Source organism: Lithobates pipiens, unplaced genomic scaffold (assembly GCF_037356315.1).
Source record: "Lithobates pipiens isolate NorthernLeopardFrog02 unplaced genomic scaffold, aLitPip1_a1.2 Scaffold_16, whole genome shotgun sequence".
In the NCBI taxonomy this organism is placed as follows: Eukaryota; Metazoa; Chordata; class Amphibia; order Anura; family Ranidae; genus Lithobates; species Lithobates pipiens.
Genome location: NW_027507748.1, coordinates 369,128,977 through 369,147,223, shown reverse-complemented (window position 1 = coordinate 369,147,223; position 18,247 = coordinate 369,128,977). Strand labels below are relative to the sequence as shown.

Genomic DNA, 18,247 nt, shown 5'->3' with positions numbered 1-18,247 from the left:
CAGGCACAGCAGACAGCGTTGTAGGTGCAAAAAAACAAAAGATGCGGTTTATTTATGCTACATGCAGTGATACATATAACAGCCAAACAAAAATAAAACATGAAAATAAATCCTGGTCAGCTTGACCTCTAACTACACACTTAGATTCCCTGTCTAACAACTGAGTGCAGCCTTGTGCTGCACCAGTCCCTGTCTCTGTTGTAGAGGTTTGCCACACAGGCGTTAACTCACCGCACAGAACAGATATCACACTCCCCAGTCTATACAACACAAAACTGGTTCCAGGATGGAGCATCTCCCTAAGCATGCTGGGGTTTTTTGTAGAGGTCTTAATGAGCCCACTTACTTCAGCTGGGCTCATTAACTCTTCCCCTATAATTGTAAAGGTCTGCATAAAGCCTGAATCTAGGGCACACATATTTCCCATCCTGGATACAACCAGGTGACTTTACCTGCGTGCTGCCACATACCCCCCCCCTCTTGTTTCAACCTTGGGGTTGTAACACAAGCAGTCAGACACGCATGTATCCGAGACAAAGCATCCACATTCCCCATTTTAACACCAGGGCGATGCTTAACTGTAAAGTTAAATTCTTGTAGGGCCAGGAACCACCTATTTACCCTTCTATTGGTCTCCTTGTACTGAGCCATCCACTTTAAAGGAGCGTGATCAGTCACCAGGTCAAAGTGCCTACCTAGCAGATAGTACCGAAGGGAATCTAGAGCCCACTTCACTGCTAAACATTCCTTCTCAATCGTGGCGTAATTTACCTCATGGGACTTCAACTTCCTGCTGAGGTAAATGACTGGGTGCTCTTCCCCGTTCCAGACCTGGGATAACACTGCTCCTAACCCAACGTCTGATGCATCAGTTTGTACAACAAAGTCCTTAGAGAAGTCTGGTGAGTACAACACTGGCTGGCTACATAAGGCTGTTTTTAAGGACTGAAATGCTTCTTCAGCCTCTGGGGACCATTTAACCATGACAGACTCTTTCCCCTTTGTCAGGTTGGTGAGGGGCACAGCCTGAGAAGCAAAATGGGGAATGAATCGTCGATAATAGCCAGCGATTCCCAGAAAGGCTCGTACCTGTTTCTTGCTGTTGGGACGTGGCCAACTCTGTATGGCCTCGACTTTATTGACTTGGGGTTTTATCACCCCCCTCCCAATAGTGTACCCAAGATATTTGGCCTCCTCCTGTCCAATGGTACACTTCTTTGGATTGGCCGTAAACCCAGCTTCCCGGATAGAGTCTAGGACTGCTTGTACTTTCGGCAAATGTGAGACCCAGTCTGTGCTATGGATAATCACATCATCCAGGTAAGCTGCAGCATATTTCTGATGGGGCCTCAGAATCTTATCCATTTTCCGCTGGAATGTTGCCGGTGCATTCTGTAACCCAAACGGCATTCTCTTATATTGGAAGGCCCCATCTGGGGTTACAAACGCAGTTTTCTCCTTGGCCGACTCGGCCAGGGGAATTTGCCAATAGCCTTTGGTGAGATCAAGAGTTGTCATATATCGGGCTGTTCCCAGCCGGTCAATCAACTCATCTATACGCGGCATGGGGTAGGTGTCAAATTTTGTAACTTTATTTAATTGTCGAAAATCGTTACAAAACCGCCAGCTCCCATCAGGTTTGGGCACTAGTACGATAGGACTGGACCAGTCACTCTGGGACTCCTCTATCACACCCAATTCCAACATCCTTTGAACCTCCCCACGTATTGCCTCCCGTCGGGCCTCTGGTATTCTATAAGGTTTTAGTTTTACTCTTTCTCCTGGCGGGGTGATAATGTCATGCTCTACGCTAGATGTTTGTCCCGGAAGCTCAGAGAAAATCTCTTTGTTACGAAGTACAAACTCTTTAACCTCCTGTTGTTGGGGTTTCGATAAGGTGTCTGCTATTCCAACCTCAGGAACTAAGCAATCAGGCTGTACTTGTGACAAAGTCTCTGCGACTAGGGATTCCCTATCCCTCCAGGCTTTCAGCAGATTGACGTGATAGATCTGCTCCGGCTTTCGCCTTCCTGGCTGTCTAACCCTGTAGTTCACCTCACTAATTTTTTCAATTACTTCATATGGACCTTGCCATTTGGCCAGAAATTTGCTTTCAACCGTAGGGACTAGCACCAAGACCCTATCCCCCGGGGAAAAAGTACGGGTCTTGGCCCCACGGTTGTACACTCTCTGCTGTGCTAACTGCGCTTGGGTTAAATGTTCCTTTACAATTGGCATTACCTGTGCAATTCTATCTTGCATCAGGGCGACATGCTCAATCACGCTCCTGTGAGGAGAACTCTCATTTTCCCAAGTTTCCTTGGCGATATCCAGCAGCCCTCTTGGGTGTCTCCCATAGAGCAACTCGAAGGGTGAGAAACCCGTAGAGGATTGGGGTACCTCCCTAATGGCAAACATTAGATAGGGTATTAGACAGTCCCAATTCTTTCCATCTCTATCCAACACCTTCTTTAACATTTGTTTAAGGGTTTTGTTGAATCTTTCAACCAACCCATCTGTTTGGGGGTGATACACAGATGTACGCAATTGCGTCACTTTGTACAACTTGCATAATTCTTTCATAACCCGGGACATAAAGGGTGTACCTTGGTCCGTAAGCAGTTCCTTACAAATACCCACACGGCTAAAAACAAGAGATAGCTCTTTGGCTATGGTTTTGGCCGAGGTATTTCGGAGAGGAATTGCTTCCGGATAACGGGTGGCATAGTCCAATATAACCAAAATGTACTGATGCCCCCTGGCGGACTTCATTATCGGACCTACCAAATCCATTGCAATCCTTTCAAAGGGGACCTCAATGATAGGAAGAGGTACCAGCGGGTTACGGAAATGTGGCATAGGTGCCGACTTCTGACACACAGGGCAGGAGGAACAATAATTTTCTATTTCCTTCATGACCCCAGGCCAATAGAATCTCTGCAGTACCCTCTCTCAGGTTTTCTCGGCCCCCAGATTACCTCCCAGAATGTGCCCATGGGCCAATTCTAACACCAACTTCCTGTAAGGTTTGGGCACTACAAGTTGCTCAATGGTTTCTTCTGCCCTTTGAGCCACTCGATACAGCAGGTCCCTTTCCATAGTGAAGTAAGGATAAGTGCAAGTCTTATCTGGGTTCACTAACTCGCCATCTATTTTCACCACATTTTCCCGTGCCTTTATTAGGGTGGGGTCTTTTAACTGTTCTGTGGCAAAATTTTCCCTGTGAACCTCAAGATCCGAAAACTCCACAGACGGCATGTTTTCATCTGAGGATGTTGGCTCCTCCCCAGTTTCTCGAGTTTCCCCCGCCAATACCGACAAGGGAAATTCAGGAGAGTCCTCACCACTCCCAGAGGAATTCTGGTCATCTTCCTGGTTTATAGGGGCACCAGTGGGGGGCTCAGGACAATCCCAGAGTTCCCAGAATTTTGGAAAATCCCTTCCCACAATAGCATCATGTGGTAAGTGAGACACTAACCCCACCTGATGAGAGAGGTTACCTTTGGGAGTCTCAAAAAACACTGAAGTTACAGGATACTCTCGGGTGTCCCCATGCACACAAATAACAGCCACCCTGTTCTTCCCAGAGACCTCTGTAGTAACTAATTCAGCTTTTATCAATGTTACCAGGCTAACTGAATCCAGCAACACATCAACATTTCTACCATTAATACACATTTTACATAAATGTTTCTCAGGTCCCCGAATGGCAGTGCATGCAACTGTCGCAAACAGCGACTGACGTCTCTCCCTTATAAAGTCACATTGCATAGGCTCATCCACAATGGGGCAATTGGCTGCAATATGTCCCTCTTGCCGGCAGCGGTAGCAAATAATCTTTTTCGCTGTCTCTTGCAGCATGGGCTTCCTGGGCTGCTCCCGCCAGACCTTAGGTAGAACTCCCACCCTCTCACTCTCTCCACCCTCACCCCTTGGAGTCATCTTACCCACCACTGGGAATGATCTGGTCTTAGGGTGGAAAGTCCGTGAGTCCCTGGAAGAGGTGGTCAGGTTCTCTGTAGCCAAGTACCTCTCAACCAGATCCACAAGTTTATCTGCATTTTCTGGGTCTTCATGGCTTACCCATTTTTGGATGGCAGTAGGAAGAGCTCTCAGGAAACGATCCATAACAACACGTTCCACAATGTTTGGTGCGGTCAAAGTCTCTGGCTGCAGCCACTTCCTGCTCAGGTGAATGAGATCATACATTTGAGACCTGGGGGGTTTTCCAACCTGAAAAGTCCAATTATGCACACGCTGAGCCCGGACGGCCAGGGTGACACCCAGCCGTGCCAATATTTCTGTTTTTAGCACCACATAGTCTTTTGCTTGGTCAGGCTCTAGGTCATAATAAGCTTTCTGCGATTCCCCAGTTAACAGAGGGGCCACCAGTCCAGCCCATTGCTCCTTAGGCCATTTTTCCCTTACAGCAGTCCTTTCAAATGTGGTCAAAAACACCTCCGGATCATCCTCTCCAGTCATTTTTGTCAATAAACGGCTCACACCAAAGGATGCGGTATTATTGTAACCACTTGCTTCATTGGTCTGCGGACGTTGCTGTATTAATGTCTCTATTTTCTGTTGAAAATTCTGCTCTTGCTTCTGCAACAGGTCTATGAAGCGGGCTTCAGATTGCTGCTGGGCTTGTTGCTGAGCTTCCAGACTCTGCAGGTGAGCTTTCTGCTGAGCTGCAAGGCTCTTTTGTAAAGCCGCATTTGTTTTCTGCTGATTTGCATTTGCTAGAGCCAGCTGTCTCAGTATCTCCTCCATGCTGACCTTTAAAAAAAATTTAAAAAAACTGCCAAAATTCTCCACCAACTGTGAGGGGTTAGCTCGGCAGCGGGTGTGTGTGACCCCCTGGATGGGTTCACAGCACAAAATCAGGCACAGCAGACAGCGTTGTAGGTGCAAAAAAACAAAAGATGTGGTTTATTTATGCTACATGCAGTGATACATATAACAGCCAAACAAAAATAAAACATGAAAATAAATCCTGGTCAGCTTGACCTCTAACTACACACTTAGATTCCCTGTCTAACAACTGAGTGCAGCCTTGTGCTGCACCAGTCCCTGTCTCTGTTGTAGAGGTTTGCCACACAGGCGTTAACTCACCGCACAGAACAGATATCACACTCCCCAGTCTATACAACACAAAACTGGTTCCAGGATGGAGCATCTCCCTAAGCATGCTGGGGTTTTTTGTAGAGGTCTTTATGAGCCCACTTACTTCAGCTGGGCTCATTAACTCTTCCCCTCTAATTGTAAAGGTCTGCATAAAGCCTGAATCTAGGGCACACATATTTCCCATCCTGGATACAACCAGGTGACTTTACCTGCGTGCTGCCACACTATATTAGATGTGATAGGAAATGCTCATCACAGAAACTCACTAAAAACTGAGCATGTTCAGAGTTGCCACCACAGCTGCAAAATCCCTAGCTGTATTGGGGACATGAACAGAAGGTGGAGATAGAGAACAGCAGAATGAACCAGATTTTTTGCAGAATACAACAGCATGTAGCACGGGTTGGACTGCGGCTGCGATCCGCTTGCTCAGCAGGGGATCTCTCATCAATGCTGAGCAGGTGGATGACAGGTTTGTGTCTGGTCCACTCATGCAGAGTGGACACGAACAAAGACCACTCTCCTCTTTGGACCACCGCCTGTCCTTTTACATCTGACTGTCATCCGATCCGACGGACAGATGGCGAACATATCCAGACACATGTCTGTTTACACCCATTGCTCCATAGAGAACAATGGAGTTTCCGATCATGTTCGCCTGAAAAACAGACAGGCGGACCCGATCGAAACGTCTGTGTGAAAGGGGCCTAATACACCATTTATTAATAGTTTTTTATGATGTGGGTTTAGTGACACTTTAACCACTTGCCGACCAGCCGCTGTCGTTATACTGCAGCAGGTCGGATCGTTTCCGCAAACAGCCGTAGCTGTACGTCAGTCCCTTTAACAGCTATAGGGGGCAGGCATGTTCCCCCTGCACAACGGGGGAGCTGATGCGAGTGGCTGATGGCCGTGGTGTCTGCCGGCCAACCGCGATCGTTCCACAGAGAGGAAGAATAGGGATCTGTCAATGTAAACAGACAGATACCTGTTCTGTCATGGGAGTAGAGAGATCGTCTGTTCCTAGTGATCAGGAACAGGAACAGCAATCTCTCTCTACTCCCAATCAGTCCACTCCCCCCACAGTTAGAAACACCTCCCAGGGAACACATTTAACCTCTTGATCGCCCCTTAGTGTTAACTCCTTCACTGCCAGTGGCATTTATACAGTATTCAGTGCATTTTTATAGCACTGATTGCTGTAAAAATAAATGTCAGTGGTCCCAAAAAAGTATCTGATCTGTCCACCACAATGTTGCAGTCCTACTAAAAATTGCTAATCACCACCATTACTAGTAAAAAAATATATATATATATATATATATATATATATATATATATATATATATATATATATAAATATATAAAAATGCCATAAATCTATCCCCTATTTTGTAGACGCTATAACCTTTGTGCAAACCAATCAATATACGCTTATTGTGATTTTTTTTTTTTAACCAAAAATATGTAGAAAAATACATATTGGCCTAATGTGATGAAGAAACTAAAAACTGCAGAGGTGATAAAATACCACCAATAGAAAGCTCTATTTGTGGGGGGAAAAGGACATCAATTCTGTTTGGGTACAACGTTGCCTAAACGCGCAATTGTCATTTAAAGCGACGCAGTGCCGTATCGCAAAAAATGGCCTAGTCATTAAGGGGTAAAATCTTCTGGTCTGTAAGGGGGTAATTTTTGGGCCATCAGAGGTGTCAAACTGAAATGAGGTCTGGGCAGATTTGACTTGTATCTGGGTATGTAGTGTTGGATTTGTGTTACTAAAAGTAATAAAACACTGCATCACAAGCTTAAGATACTTTGACGGTTCACCCTTTGGTGCCTTGCAAATCTAACAGAACAGCCTGTGCGACTACAATAGGGGTCAGTACCCCCCATACCAAGGTCAAATGCGGAAAAGTTACAAGAGCTTTCTCATTCACAAGTTAAAAAGCAAAACAGACTCCTGTGTCCAAGAACCATACAAAGACATAGCATGTACAGGCAGATACTAATTTTGTATACTGCATACGTATTATTTAAAAAAAGAAAAATATATAAGGTAAGAAAAAATAAATAATAACGTGTCATAAACTTATTGATTACTAAAATGCATGCTTTTCTTGACTATTACCAAAACATCCAGTTACATGACTTCATACAGAATCTGCATCAATTTTACTTTTTGCATTCCATAATACTCAATAATAAGAGCAAGACAACATTTACAAACAGCCTAAAGATTGATATATTTACTACAATTCAATAAACAATTTAAATAAATACTATTATTGTAAATCCTACTTCAAACTCCTACTTGTTTAGTGTTAGATCTTACATGTTTAAATACTGCCCCCATGTGGATAAAGCGAGTAGCATTGTCTTCACTACAGGCTGGTATTCTTCAGCTTCAAACATTTTCTGAACTCTGCAGGGGTTATTTACGAAAGGAAAATCCACTTTGCACTACAAGTGATCAGTGTTTTTCAACTCCAATCTTCAAGGCGCCCCAACAGGTCACGTTTTCAGGATTTCCCTCAGATGAAATGGCTGTGGTAATTACTAAGGCAGTGAAACTGGTCAAATCGCTTGTGAAAAACTTGAGGACTGCATATTTGCCAACTGTCCCGAATTTCCTGGGATTTAGACCTTTTTCCAGATCTTATTGTGTCCCGGGAAGTGTCCCGGGAAATCAGTTTTTCCCAGATTTTTTGCCGCCGCGGCTAGTGGTCCGCAGCCGACAGAGACAATGTCTCTGCCAGCCACCATTTTTATGAAGACCAGAAGCACACAGGTGGCTACAATAGAAATTAAGCTGCGGCGCCACCAACCCTCTGCCCCGCTGTCTCTGACCTGTTATGGAAAGGGGCGGCGCCGCAGCTTAGCTTACTGTAGCCACGCGGCCGGCTCCAGTCCTATTTTCTTCCCCCTCGTAAACCGTAATGGTGGCGGAGACACCACTATACCTGATGTAAGGGGGCTCCAATGGTGGGACAACTGATGTAAGGGGGCTCCAAAGGGGGGACGACTGATGTAAGGAGGGCTCCAATGGGAGAAACCTGATTTAAGGGGGGCTCCAATAGGGGGACACCGGATTAAGGGGGGCTCCTCTGGGGACGCCTGATGTAAGGAGGGACTCTGCTGGGGACACCTGATGTAAGGAGGGACTCCGCTGGGGACACCTGATATAAGGAGGGACTCTGCTGGGGACGCCAGATGTAAGGAGGGACTATACTGGGGACGCCTGATGTAGGGAGGGACTCCGCTGAGAATGCCTGATGTAAGGAGGGATTCCGCTGGGGCAACTGATGTAAGGAGAGACTCCGCTGGGGACACCTAATCCTGCATGTCAGATGGAAGAAGCGCAGCTGCCCGTTTGCTTCCACACAATCATAGTAATAGCCTCCTGTGCGGGCCCTATGCTTGCCCATCTGTGGGTCCTGGACCAAAATAGTGGGTGCTGCCAGGTAAAGGGGAGGGACTAGATTTCGAGAACAGCAAAGGTTTACAAAAGCAAGCAGACCAACAGTGCTGTGTCTGCAGTGTCTGAGTGAGCTGCGGGCTGGAGAAAACATACAAGCGGGCCAAGTTTGAGTGGCCCTATAGCAAGGTAAAACAACTTCTGCCTTTAGAATTACTCATTTCATTCTCAGGATTATATGCCCCATGTGGCATTGCTCCTCACACATTCACAAGTTCTCAGGCACTTGCTGATATGTATGAAAAGTGCACTGAGCTGTATGTGAACTGCACTTTATATACTGACATGCATGGACAGTGTACTGAGCTGTATGTGTGCTGCACTGTGTATACTGGCATGTATGGATGGTACACTGCAGCACTGTATTTTGTGATATTTAAAGAAATAATGCATTCTGTATGCAGGCCAACTAATTGGCTGACCAACTAATCGATTATGAAAATAGTTGACAACTATTTTCATAATCGATTATAATTGATTATGTTGATTAGTTGTTTCAGCCCTAGTTTGGAGACAGGCCAAGTCAGTTTTTAGGAGGTGAAAGTGGCCAAAGAACATAGCGTGCTTATGTGGGGATTTGAAACTCTTAAGATTAAAGTGGTAGTAAAGGTTTTTTTTTGTTTATTTAAATAATAAACATATTATATATTTACCTGCTATGTGCAATGTTATTGCACAGAGCAGCCCAGAAACTTCTTTTTTGGGGTCCTCTACCAGCATTCTTAGCTCCTTCTTTTCTCTGTGTGGCACCATAGGCAGCAGCTTCTTATGGTGGCACACCTGCAGGCTTACTCCCAAGCTGAGCTGTGTGCGTCTATTGACACACACAGCATGGCTCAGCCCCGCCCACGCTCCGTTCTCACAGGATTTGATTGACAGATGAACTCTGAACCTGTGAGGAGAGAGAGAGACCTGCGCCATCGTAGACAGGCACAGCACTGGATTAAGATAAGACTCAAGTAAGACTCAGGTAAGTAAAAAGGGATGTGAGGAAGTAATACATCTACTGGGACATTTTGGCTAATGGCTAAAAATGGCTAGCTTCTAGAGCAGTGGTTCTCAACTCCTGTCCTCAGGACCCACTAACAGGCCAGGTTTGCAAGATAACTGAAATACATCACAGGTGATATCATTTGCTGTTCGGTGATTGCTGTATTTTAGTCTGCATTTCCCCAGGGTAATACATAAAATCTGGCCTTTTAGTCGGTCCTGAGGACAGTTGCGAACCACTGCTCTAGAACCACTTTAAGTGCAAGTATCTGAAGGCCCACTATCTCTATACATACTGCAGCTGCTGGCTTTTAATAATAGTACACTTACCTGTCCTGGAGTCTAGCTCCATCAGCTGCTGGGTGCTGCCACCGCCATTGCGGGTAAAACAACCCTACTTTGCATGCATGAGGCCCCGATCCTCTCTTCGATTGGCAAGGGGAGGAGGGGAGAGGAGGAGGGCCGTGGTGTGGATTCCCTGAAGTGGGAACAGGATACCTGTCAAAGACAGGTATCCCTTCCTCCCTCCCAAACGAAAGGTGCCAATTGTGGCACCGGAAGGGGAGAGGAGACAAATGAGCAGAAGTTCCACTTTTGGGTGGAACTCCGCTTTAAATGCAGAGTGTAGAGTAGGTGAGGGTTAAAATAGTGACTTCAACATGCTTGGGAGAGTGGGAGAGTAGAAGATAAAAAGAGAACGGAAGGAACATGGTCAATGCAACAATGAAAATAATCAGAACAGAAAAAGAGAGCGCTGGTAAAGTTTTTGCTATTTCATACCATGCTCACTAAGGGCCTGGTTTGTGAACAAATGCATTTGATCAGGTGAGGGGAGGAATGACTCCCTGTCAGGAACTAGGGGGTTAAATAACATGCATCAAGGACATGTTGATAGCCTAATAATAACAAATAAAGCTACTATAGCTGAGGTGTGAAGCATACTGTAAGTGTCCAGATAAGGCACACAGGACTGTAGGTGCCAGGTTCTCAGCTCATGACTGGTGACAGACACACTGCCAGGGTCTCTACCCCAGCATTCTAGAGTGACACTGACATATTCAGATATATACAGGAAAACTAAGATATGGAAGTGTAGCTTCCATTATATCCGCATCTGCAAGCTTCATCATATTTAGATTATTTTTTTAGGACTAACTGTGATCATAGCTATTTTCTTCATTATTTTTTACAAGAATTTCCAAAAAGTTAAAAGATTTGAGTCGTGGATGGAACTACTTTCAAATGCAAACATACTTGGCAGTTTAAAGTGTGCCTTGAAAGTTTTTTTGGAGAACATGGTAAATCAGTGATATGGCCACCAAGTGTACCCTGCCCTTCCAAATTAAATTTATCAGTCACCTATATACTGTAATGCCGCGTACACATGACCCTACTTTCCGGCAGACTAGGTCAGACGGAATCAGTCCGTCGGATAATCCGATCGTCTGTGGGCTAATCTGATCCGTTTTCATGAAAAAAATCTGGCGGACCTAGAAATGGAACATGGTTCAAATCTGTCCGACGGACTCAATTCCTATCAGAAAAACTGTTCGTCTGTATGCTGGTCCGACGGACCAAATACGACGCAACGGAAGCTATTGGCTACTGGCTATTGAACTTACTTTTTTAGTCTCGCCTTACGTCATCACGTTCAAAATGAACAGACTTTCGAATGGATTTAGTCCGTTCGTGTGTTGCCAAGTCCGTTAGTTCAGAAAGTCCGTTGGAACTCTGCCAAATGTCCGTCAGGAAGACCATCGGACCTAGTCTGCCGGAAAGTCCGGTTTTGTGTACGCGGCATAATAGTTACTTTAACAAACCTCCCAACGGTCCCAGATTCCGCTGGACCATTCTGAGACAAGATTTCAAGTAAGTTGCAGGGTCCTGCGCTGGAGTTCCACTACTGAGCTCCACTTAGTAGTGGTATCCTCATTGGGTGCAATGTGTGCTCTCACAAACAGCACCAAGTAAGGATTACTGGCAGAAAAGCCTCCTGGCAATCTTTTCTCCCCCCTCCTCAATGCAATCATTGGTTGCTAGGACTGTTGGCATCCTAGCAACCGATAACACACTTTGCAAGCCACCTTCCAGCTCAGCCCCCGCCTTCAGCTCTCGTTCCTGCCTTTCAGTGGCTTCCGATTTCTGCCTCTCAGTGGCTCCTGATTCCTGGCTCTCAGGTGACTCCTGATTCCTGCCTCTCAGCGGCTGGCACCAGGTAAGAGGAGTCCTGCAGCCCTGCAGTTTCCAGCTTGTCACACCAAAGCACTCCACCAGCTTCTGTGGGTTAGCACAAGGCACCCAGGGCACATGCCCCACAGTTGCTGATGGGTCTTCTGGGACCCAGCGCCACAACCGCTTGCTTTTATTTTATTCAGGAGGGGCTTCCTACCCCGCCTCTCAGGACTAAAGCATGGAGCTGAGTGAAGTGCTGTGAAACTCCTCCTCGGCTCAATGCTACTCTTCTGATGGTCTGAGCTGTCAGTGGCAATGTGCTGCAAAAAAAAGCACAGGAATAGATAGCATTCTGTATTTGTGAGAGAGCGGGGGGGTGGTCATTGGTGAGAGAGCTGGGGGGGGGCATTAGTAAGAGGGGGGGGCATTGCTGAGAGAGCTGGGGGAGCATTGATGAGAGAGCTGGAGGGCACTGGTGAGAAAGCTGGGGGGGCATTAGTAAGAGGGGAGTGGGGTCATTGGTGAGAGGGTTGGGGGGCATTGGTAAGACAGGAGGGGGGCATTAGTAAAAGAGGAGGGGAGGCATTGGTAAGAGAGCTGGGGGCATTAGTAAGACAGGAGGGGGGGCATTGGTGAGAGAACTGGGGGGGCTTTGGTGAGAAATCTGGGTGGGGGATTGGTGAGAGATCTGGGGGGCAATGGCGAGAGAGGGCTGGTGGGAGCATTGGTGAGTGAGATGGGGAGCACATTGGTCAGAGAGCTGGGGGGGCATTGGTCCAAAAGTTGTGAGAGGTGAGAGACCTGGGGGTGTGCATTAGTGAGAGAGCTGGGGGGCATTTTTGAGAGGTGAGAGAGCTAGGGCATATTAATGAGAGAGCTGGGGGACATTGGTGAGAGGTGAGAAAGATTGGGGGCATTGGTGAAAGAGTTGGGGGGCCTAGGTGAGAGAGCTGGGGGCATTTCTGAACAGATTGCATTACATACCCTGGACCCCTACAATCTGTGTTATGTATTGTTAGTGTTATGTATCCTAAACCCAACACTAATTTTAGCACTTCCCAACCCCTGTGCTCTGCCTTACACACTCCTGTACTTTATACACAATATTGAACATTATATACTTCTTACCAAAGTGTTCATTGTCTCAACAGTTGCTGATTGCTGTGTAGTCCTTGACTATTTTAATGATCTTCTGTAAGGTAGGCTCAGAGAAAACAATCAAAGCATATTTTATAGGTACAAGGAAGCCCGGGCTTTGGTTAACCATGCTCCTTAAGCCCCTTCCATGTTAAGACTTTGGCTACACCCACATTTTGTAGTTGCACACAATGTGCTCCACAGCTCACACCCTCCCTTGATTGTCCCTCATTCTGAAGTTCAAAAGTTGGGAGGTATGACTTTAATGCTGTGGGAATAGTGCCCTGAAGACAAAGAGGTATTACTTACACATCCTACTAATTTTACACATCCATAACACCTTTACATTAACTTTTAGGCTGCTCGTACTCATCGTTTCTCAAATGTTCCTCAAGACAACCAGGCCCTAAACACCCTGGACCCATCCTCAAATAGCTCAATAAACAGAAGTACTTAGCAAACTGTTTGCTTTGTGCAGCATTGCATTAAATATAGTCTAAAGCTTCTGGCCATAAACACCATTGTAATTCTGTTATGTTTATCTCCTTTGCAGTCCCACTATTGAGAAATTATTGAGAGGCAGGCCAATTGCAGCCTAAAAGTATTAATCTCATATCTAGTAACATCCGTCCAAAGCATTGGTCTCACTGAACTTCCAAAATGGTGCTTCCGGTACATCACTTCTGGTGCAAAAGATGACATGACATTTGGTTGCTGCATGTCCACATCCCCTTGGTGAGCAGCCATGTGGTCGAGTGACAACCAGCATGATAGAAGTTTGTAATTAACTTTTCTATTTTAGGAGAGATTGAGAAGATGTAACATTTGCAGTATAATTGCTTTTTGATCATCAGTGATAGACGTACAGAGATCTTTTTCCCACTGTAGCAAGTATCTGGGACTTGAGAACTGTGTTAACAATGTCAAACATTTGTACATTTGTGGGAGACATCTTGTAGATTGTTTTTTAGAAGCAAAGATTCTTTCAATGGAGGTCAAGCCCCAAAATGAGCGTATGGGTTTCAGGAGTGAATAGACAGAATGAGCCAAATGAGCGTGGCTCAATTTGTGAAATTGAGAAATGCTTCCAGGATCCATAATCTCCTCTAGGGGAATTATCAAATAACTCTCAGTAACTTGATGTAAGCAGAGTGGTTGATCAGGTGATCATAAGTGGAAATGATGATCTAACATACCAAGGAGGAAGTAGGTGTGGCCGAGTATAAGCATAATTGGAAAGTTATATGACCACCCCGCGCAGTAATGTACAGAATCAGAATCCCAAAGTTTTAAAATCAAGGTAGTAAAGGGTAATGTCTGTGTTGATAATTGACAGTATTTCTTAGGATCCAGGGGAATATATTTAGCTCTGTCTCACAAAGCGTGTGTTCTAGTTTGACCCATATCTTGGAATGAAAGGTGTATTCCCAGTCAACCATTCTAGTGAAAACCACTGCTTGATAATAATGTTTAAAATCGGCAAGAGAGTGGCCGCCATGGGTCTAGACAGTACATCTTGGGAGATTCTTGCTCTTGTGTGATTACAAATTTACCTTGTCTCTAAGTATGGTAAAGTAATAAAGAATCTCGGGGGAATGCTCAGAAATACAAAGAGGACCCTTGGGAGCACATTCTTCTTAATCACGGTTATTTTACCTAGCCAGAAGTGGTAAAAAGCATGTCATCATTGCAAATCAGCACTTATCTGACTAAGCATAGGTATATAATTAGCCTGAAATAGCCCTAATATGCTAGGGATAATTAGCTTTTATTCATTCATATAAAAACTTTATCCCAAAATTAAAAAACTAAAATGCTGTAACTGCTTAAAACGTGTTAGCTGGATTTTGACTTGAATTTGCTAGTCATGTCTATTTAAATCTGCTAGATTATCTAGCACTACCCTCTCCCTGGACTGAAAAGTTCAACTACATTTCCCATGATGCTCAACTACACTGCAGAGTGCATGAGCATCATGGGAAATGTAGCTTCAAAACATCTCATGTGCCAAGGTTCACCATCACTGCCCTAGGACAGGATTTGTGGTACTGGCCAGATCACCAGGTGAAAATAAGGAAAAAAAGCCTAAAAAAGAAAATTTATGTAGCTACCCCATCTGATTGGCAATTTGCAATATATAAAACATTTTAACAATCCCGATCCTGGCCCCTTACCACGTGATCTGCTGTCAGCCAATGACAGCAGATCAGAAGATGTAAAGAAGATCTGTAATCGTAATCGTTTTTTTTTTCTCCTCACGCTGAAAAAAACAGCCGATCACCAGGTTCTGTGAAAGAGACATTGGTCCCGAAGAGGAAGAGACACAACCACATCATCTGTGCCCACCAGTGCCACCACTAGTGAATATCAGTGCCACCAATCAGTGCCCACCAGTGCATATCAGTGCCACCAATCAGTGCCACCTATAAACGCCCACCATGCCACCTATCAATGCCCATCATTGGTGCCAATCAGTGCCCATCAATGCCACCCATCAGTGCCCATCGCTGCCACCCATTGGTGCCACCTATCTATGCCCTTCAGTGCTGCCCATCAGTGCCACCTCTCAGTGCTACCTCTCAGTGCACACCAGTGCCTCCTGCCTCACCAGTGTCCACCAGTGCCACCTTATCAAAATTTAATTTGGGTACAGTGTTGTATGACTATGCAATTATCATTCAATGTGAGACAGCGTTGAAAGCTGAAAATTGGTCCGGGCAGGAGGGGGTTTAAGTGCCCAGTAAGCAAATGGTTAATACCACTTTATAGAAGAATTCCAGGCATGGTTTTATTATACATAGTTACATTGGTCCAGCTTGGACCAGTGTAACTATGTATATACTGTACCATACCTGGCTGATGCCCTTGGAAGCTGGAAACCACTGAAGTGAAATCACTTGCTTCTGCTTTCCACACCATCAGCTGCACTTCTGTTTACTGAACACAGGAGGTTGGCAGGTCGGAACAGGCACCGTTCAGATAATGCTTTGTGTTTTCTGAATGCATGCAAAGCATTCTCTGATTGGACAAGGCAGAGAGGTGGGGTGGTCACATCACACTCTCCAGCGAGTCCAATCAAAGGGGCTTTGCAAAGCATTCTCCGAATGCCACCCATGATGACAGGCCAAACTCCTGTGTTCACAATCCATCAGGTAGGCTGCTCCACAAGTAGAAATCACTGAAGTAGCAGTGCTAACTTCAGTGATTTCCAGCTTCCATGGGCACTGGCCAGGTATGGTATATTCTGTACACAGTATATATAGTAGCTATGTATAATATAGCCATACCTGGAATTCTTCATTAAATGCTTGGCGCACCCCATTTCTTCTTAATTGCTCAACAGTTTGAGATATCTATGCATATATCACCAATATCACAGAAAATGAAAGTGAGGGCAATTCCAAAATTTTGAGTTGCCCCCAGAACAGGAATAGCAGAGAAATCTTTCAATGTGGACACACCCTATTGAATCTATGCATGTTTTCTGAAAAAGGTGATTTTAGCCATTAATGCAACTAACCAAATGGCATCTAGAAAGGAGAAGTACAATTTAGTAGGGACCTTCCAATCCTGCAATTGGCAAACTCATTGATATATTTTGAAAAGGCAAAGAGGAGTGTCAGGGTCACCACTGTCCCACTTGTGGCACACTGACCAGACAACAATGAATCACATCAGTATGAACTTATCCTACATTCATTAGCTAAACAAGCATTTTTTTATGTTACTCAAAAATCCGTTTTCCCACTTCCTAATTGAGTGAGGCACTGGTGATGTAATCAGGGCATCACAGATGCATCCTGGGAAGACTACTTCACCAGAGTCTTCCCCCTCAGATGATGTGCACTGTCACATATGCAGACCCAGAGTTCCAGGAAGTGAAAGGAGATGGATTGAGCTGCCCTTAGTGAAAAATGCCACTGTAAGAAGAATGTGGAGGAGGAGGAGGAGGTATGTAAAGAATAAAAAGCCTGCAATTATCTATAAGGCCCCTTTCACACATGCGGACCATATGTCCATATTTCATCCATCCGTTTGCGGATGAAATACGGACATACATGCATCCCTATGGGATAGCAGGTGTCTGAGGATGAACATCCACAGACACCCGATATCGTCCGTCTCCGCTATGGTCCGATTCTGCAGACGGAGGAAAATCCTATTTTTCTATCTGTCTGCAGAGCGGATCGGATGAACATGGATAGACGGTCCGTGTTCATCCGATCCCCCATAGAGGAGAGTGGAGATCTGACAGGGCGGTCCCGGTGTCTTATCAAATAAGGTGCTCCATCCGATAGTGTCCGCTGCATACTGCGCATGCTCAGTACACAGCAACACAGATTCCGAAAATTGCCGAGGATGAACGGCGTCTGCGCCGTAAGTCCAGGTTCTATCCCCACTATCCAAGTGGACATAGAGTAGGAATATAAAAGAGCCGAGCGCAGCGAGGCCGAGCTCGAAGCGTGGCGAGCAAAGCTCGCCCGCGAGGGGCCCTCTAATATTCACAACCCTATGTCCGCCTGGATGGTGGGGCTACCACCTCCACTCACAGCGCAGGCGCCGTTCAGCTTCGGAGATTTTCCAAAGCTTCGTCTGCTCCTATATGATGGCCGGACACTATATAGCAGAACACCGGCATGCTGTGCAGGGACCGCCCTGTCATCCGCCGGGATAAACAAAGCGATCCCCGCTGAGCAAGCGGATCATCACGGGGCGGATCATTATGGATCTGTCCTGTGTGAAAGGGGCCTAAGTATTGTGATATGAGGTAGCCCATAAACATAAGCCAGACAAGTTTGGTAAACGTCAATCAGTCTCTTTATTATTGTCTTCAAAATAAGTAAACACAACAAGCCTTCTTCAGCCAAAAAGGAAAAACAAACAGTCCATAATCCTGGTATCCAGACAAACCATACGACAGACTCACCCCCATATTCTAGGTCCTACACTGGGTTAGGTTTCCCCTTGTCTCAGGGTGCCACAAAGGTCACAAGAGTTAAGCAAGAAATGCCTTGGTCACCAGAGAGTTCACCCATGCTTATAGCTTGTGAACCTCTCCACTCTGCCTTACTGACACAGGTGCTAATCCCTTCCTGCTGCCTTTCAAAATTCCCTTTGCTGAAGCTTAAACCCTTCTGGACAGAGTCCTTGTAGTCAGGGTTTTGAGGTTCTCCCTCCCAAAACACTTTTAACCTCCAAAGTTTCCGGGTCCTTTCTAGGAATTTACCAATTCAGAGAGTACTGATGATCAGTCCTCTCTTATCAACCGGACTACCCCTGAATACTTAAAGTGGTTGTAAACTCTCCCCCACAACTTTGTCCCATGTAAATCAGCATAAAAAACCC

At 45.5% G+C, this 18,247-nt stretch overlaps 1 protein-coding gene across 1 annotated transcript in view; it reads right to left on the bottom strand.

Moving 5' to 3' along the window:
* LOC143984157 (uncharacterized) overlaps positions 1-18,247 on the bottom strand; it is a 148,485-nt gene that overhangs the window by 124,947 nt on the left and 5,291 nt on the right. The window lies entirely within an intron of this gene.